A 6263-nucleotide genomic window follows, 5' to 3' on the forward strand; every position below is an offset into this window, starting at 1 on the left:
TTTATCATTTCTCGGATTTATGGTTAACGGGAAATTAAAGTGGACTTCTCATATTACTGATATAAGAAAGAAAATCTCACACAATATTGGTATTTTAAATAATATCAAAGATGCAATCAACAAAAACTCACTGTTTATCCTTTATTATTCATTGATATATCCCTACTTGTCTTATGGGAATGCACTTTGGGCAAATACTTATCAGTCACACCCCAGGCCACTTCAGATTCTACAAACACGAGCACTCCGCCTCATATCTCTTTCAAAACGTTTAGATCATACTGCCCCAATGTTTCGGCAATTAGAAAAACTGACATTATTGGAACTTAGCCAATTATCAATTCTTACCCTCGTTCTTACGCATAATTTTTTCCACAATCCAGATCTTATCCCAACCACATTTAATACCTTTCTTATTCCACAAACTGATGTACACCACTTCAATACCCAAGGAAGATCTCTTAATTTATATAGCCCATTCTGTAGAAGAAACTTTTCGCACTGTTCATTTCAAGAAAGTGCGCCTCATGAGTGGAATAAATTGTCAACACAAATCAGGAGTCTCACTTCTACATCTCTTGAAATCAAAACTAAAATCTGAACTCGTGCAATAGTTGCTTATTATGTAGTGTTCGATCAGTAACATATATGTATCCTGTACATGGATATCGATTTGTTTCATATTTCCTCAAAGACAAAAAACAGTCGTCTGTTACCTGTACTATATTATTCGCCATTACCGTCATCATTGTTAATTAATAACAACGTTTGGATAGAGCAAGCTATGTGGAGCTTTATTCCGGCCAGTATTGTCCTATATAGTTACATCTCTGTATGATATATATGGTATATTGGTGAATAAAAAATCAATCAATCAATCAATGATCAAAACTATACACAGTTTGCGCAATACCTGGATATATCAGTCTCATTAAGGCTAATAATAATTTAACCTGTTCACTACTTACATAAGGTGCCACACCGGAAAAGTTGTTCGTGCGCATGACACCAATTATTTCTGTCTGGCGGACTGTCTTGCAAATAGAAAAAAAACTCGAGGATAATTATTTCCAGCCTTTTCATAAAGGCAAGCTCTAAACATTACGTCGCTAGATATGTTTACGTGATGGGTCCACACATTGCATCTGTAGTCAGTGTGGTGCACAGATGGATAGTTATGACAGCGGAGTCTACAGTGTATTATGGGGCTATGAATCATGCAATCAGGCTTCAGAGTGTGGAGATGAAGCCGGAGTAACGTTAATTTGTGAAAACAAGGCCCAAATGGAAACTCTTACAATATACTTCAGTGGAATATAGCAAAATAAGACAACTATAGCTGATGACGTGAAGCCAGGACCCCGAGGTTAACCATGTCGGCCCTACTTGCCGATATACCAGTATCCGTAAAGCCAAGCACAGGGAATAAACCGACATTAATTTTCGTTACGGACATGGATGTAGGGAGTTATTTTTCCACTTGCATTATGACCGAGAAGGGTAATCGTTTTGACCACCATCTTATCACGGGAGGGCGTTATGACGTCATCACAGGCATTTAGTTCTTGGTGTCGAGAACAAGCGTATGCAGTTTAACATTATGATTAGAAAAGATCTGTTAACGAGCATGTTATTTGCAACATTATGGATGTTCACCACACCAGTGTGTGAGCTTCTAGTGTTAATTGTCATCAACGCGAAAGCAATTATGGCAGTGAATATCACTGATTTTAGTTCATATCCCTGGCACAGTATTACAGCGCCCTTTTCTCTCGCTTCTTATCGATGGTGTTGTTTAGAATATAATTAAAGACGTACAGAATACCGTCGATTACGTAACACTCACGCCGTTCATTGTACACTATCAGATAATCCCAAGGACAATTAATATAGTGCCCTACACAAACTCTGCGTGTGCTCCTATCTTCGACAGCATAGCGTATTGATGAACTTCATTTTATATGAGTCAATGCATAAGAAGAAGTCTCGCATCCTTGCATGTCTTTACGTAAAATGTCATAATCAAAAGGGACAGCTTTGCGGAGCGTTGTTTGAGAGTACAGAGGTTTCCCGGTGACTTGTCGACGATCTGCTAAGGTCGTCCACTCTCACTAACATAGGGCACTCTCAGGACATAACAGCCAGATGGTATCTTCTCTACTGTGGCGCTGTGTTACTTACACGCGAGATTCACAAGTGCAATCAAGCATAACCTAAAACAGAATCTGTGTAATCAGACGATGAAAAGATTTGTTATTCGCAAATGGTCTTTATTATTCATGTATGTGTTACACCCAAAAGCTTAAACTGTTCATTTTATCATGAAGTCCTGTTGTCTGAGTGATGAAGAAGTATTATTATTATAACACAATATTGTAATATTCAACGTAATGTCGTGTTAATCTAATAGAATCTTTATACTGAATTAATGGAATATGTGTTATATTTAACAGAACAATCAGCAGCAATAGCAGAATACATTCTACATCTGTTGTGGAATAGATAAAGGCAGAAAAGTCTAGTCAATGGGTATCTTCCCGTTACTCACAAGGAAGCAATTGGCTTGAAAAAAAGTGTCCACACTGGAAGAAATCCTCTATAGACAGACCGTGGAGACGGATGATAGATCTCCAACACAAGATGCCTGCTCTGTAACAAGTAAAAAAAAAAACATCAGATTTATATACTTCTTACCATTTTTAACAGATTTGTCAATATAGACAAACACACAAATATCTTGTAATTTGCCACTTTTGAGCATTTAATATTGCTAACTACAATAAAGAGATGAATATTTGGTTTAAAACACACCTGATCACCACTATAGTAGTAATCATATTTTGTTCTTGCTCGACATGTTGATTTAATTCCTAAACTGTGAAAATTTAACCCTAAAACCCGAACACTTAGAAAAATGATTGTGCTAAACTCATATAATATAATACCACAGATTATTATTCACCACTGACCGTATCAATGTATTTCCTCTTCTCCTTAGCACGAGAACCCCCAGAGCATGAAGACAAGGTTTGTCGGGAAGGCGTTGAGAGTTTGGATAACGGCATCTGTGAACTTCTCCCAGCCCTTGCCCTTGTGGGAGTTCGCATTGTGAGCGCGCACTGTCAGCACAGCGTTCAGTAACAAGACACCTATAAACAGTACAGCAAAGAATGAACTTTTATATCTTAGTTATAAAAGGTTGACCCAAACTAGATATCATTCGGTATTACAAAACAGTGCCAATACTTTTGACTCTGTTGTAATTACTGAAATAAAATATCTACAAATTAAGTTCTGTATTAATGCAGTGTTGTTGAATACAACCCAAAACTTTAGCTCAATACACAACGAACTTGAATATTTGTCTTAACATGAAGGCTTTTGATTAGGTAATTTACAGGAATTAACACATATTCAGGGCATCAAAAACTGAACATTCCCATTACTGTTGTTTTACTTATATACAAAACCTAAGCAGTACTTTTTAAGACATTGCTGGCACTATCATTGGTCTCCTGTACTCAAGGTATGCTTGTAGTTTGTTTTGTTAGCTTAAAATCCACATATGTATGTGTATGTTATATCAGTTCCAAAACTAAATTCTAAATAAATATCAAAACATTTCCCTCTGGGAATTATTACTGGTATTTCTAAAGTCTTACCCATTACAATGCAGAATATTAGAACCACATACCTTGAATAGCCCATCCTATGAGATTTCCATGGTTAGAACGTTGGAAGCCTGTAATATCATTCCCTATTGCTTGATATATATTTACGAGACTGAAACACAATTCCATGCACTTTTATCACACAGCCACGAGTGAAGCACAAGCCAAGCACAAGCCAAGCACAAATGGTCTGTAACATTCCCTATCCCATCAGATTAATGCTTTGGACGCAATTAATTTATTATTTTCTTAAAGAGGGGAGATTAAACGAAATAAATTTCTTAATAGCCCAACCTTTACTTATTAATGATGTGGTTAATGAAACAATGCTGTCTAACAGTCATCATTGCACCGTACACAGGTGAATCAACACTACAAAACAATCCATCAAATTAAGGGGGACAACTTAATATTAACAGAACATGGTGTCAAAGGGAATTAACTCCCCTTAATACACGTTACACTACGTCACAATGAATTGTAAAATAACACCTATAACAGATTTAAAATACACAACATAATGTTTTGTATCTATAAACTGCTGCTGTTGTTTACCTGCCACGTGGAGCCACACTTCGTTTTCACTGAAAGATAAACCTGAAAAAATAAAGTGATTATGATCAAACATTAATTTCTGTTTCAATATTATGTTTGAACATTCAGCTCTACAATTGCGCTTTAATTCATAGAACTGAAAGTTCATAGTAGTCAAATCGTTAATATATACTTCTTAGCAAAGCTGAATAAAATCCCAGCAAAAGCTATCTAATGCAATGCTGTGTGTTTTGAAAATCAGAAATATCATCAGGATGCTACAATTGTGCTTTTCTCAGAAATCTCATTACCCAGCAAAACTGAATATTACGGGTCATTTATGCTTACCATTAGCTTGTCCCTCACCAGGATAAGGATCTTGTCCAACTATAACAACCTTGACCTTCGGTGAAATGTAAAATACATATTCACTCAGCATATAATGGACAGCAAGTTCTGCTGGTAAATAATTTTCAGGAAAAGTTCTGTCCGTGCAGAATCACATCACTCTCTGTCTCATGAACACTAGTCTATTTCAAATTCCTTTCTGTTACAAGACTTTTCATTCAGGCTCCCCTTTCTCAAATTGGCAACGGGAAGTGTGAACGTGGAAATCAGTCATCGATACTTTAAAATACAAAACAGTACTAGAGTTTCTTTAGGCTTTAAAATTACTTGAATGGAACAGTTTAGCCTTACCCAGGAGTACAACACTTTTTAAATTCAATAAATCAATTTGAGAAGTGGTTAAAATGTCACAGACGAAGAAACAACATTATTTCATAACGACATGATTATCCTTACAAAGACTGAGAATTCATGAAATCTAGATGGTATATCATGTTGAGATTACTTAAGCGATATTTTCACCTGGTGGATAGGACAGGTGTCCAGGTAAACACCTCATCAGCTCATTTTATCTCTCTAAATATGTAGACTCTCTATCTAAAGATAATTATAGTTAATATTCTATGGGGTAAGTCACTATTTGTGGGTGTCTTTATTATATTATTATCCTGGCTGATTTTCACGGTAAATTTTATGTGATCAGTACCCTGGCAATAACTCAAACCAAACTTCGTTTTGAACTGCTTTTGTTAATTGAAATCTTCGTTTATTTTGAAAGGTAAAGATAATATTTCAAGAGAATTTAGATATTGCACAGAACATTCATCTGGAAGCACTGTTTAGATATAGTTCTAGTACGCATGTTAAGTCGTTGCATGACTTTCGATTTTCTCAAATGCTTTTTTTTTTTAATCATTTTTGACATGTCCTTTTACAGATTGAGAGTGACAACCACATATTTACATAAGCCATTAACACTGGACCATTCTGTTTATTTATTTATTTGATTGGTGTTTTACGCCCTACTCAAGAATATTTCATTTATACGACGTCGGCCAGCATTATGGTGGGAGGAAACCGGGCAGAGCCCGGGGGAGGCCCCCTACACAATCCAAAGCGAAGCTAATAATCAAGGTGAGTTAGTTGATGGTAGGCTTTATTTTAGGTTTTTGTTGATGTGTTATTTGTTACTGTAATTGATAAAAGCTGCAAGTTTCAGACAAAATATTATGAGTATAAGTATTTGTTTGTATTTGTTTTCCTGTATCATTAATACTTTCACGTAGCAGGGAGACCTGGGTTCAATTTTGGGTCACATCTTACCAAGACATTGAGTATGCATTCTAATTCTTTGTCACTTCAGATTATTGGGTTAGAGCAGGGGAATACATACATAAGCAGTTGACACTTAAAATGGTACTGGTGGGGTTATCGATGGATTGTGTCTTTAGCATGATGTTTCAGTTAAGTACGGGATATTCTTCTTCACTGAACACAACATTTTATGTATGTTTTACTGTGTTCATCAATAGTTTGTTTCATTTTGTTTATATCTCATTTTTGACAGGGATGGGGTTTCCCTTTCCCAATAAGGAAAAACAGTGTTTTAAATTTATTTCAGTTTAAACAGTATTTCAGTTTAGTGCTTCTTTTCTAGACGAGCCCATTCAGTCAAAGATCTGTGCCCAAGAAGCTGTAGATGTTGTTGAG

The sequence above is a fragment of the Liolophura sinensis genome, chromosome 6 (genome assembly GCF_032854445.1).
Source record: "Liolophura sinensis isolate JHLJ2023 chromosome 6, CUHK_Ljap_v2, whole genome shotgun sequence".
In the NCBI taxonomy this organism is placed as follows: domain Eukaryota; kingdom Metazoa; phylum Mollusca; class Polyplacophora; order Chitonida; family Chitonidae; genus Liolophura; species Liolophura sinensis.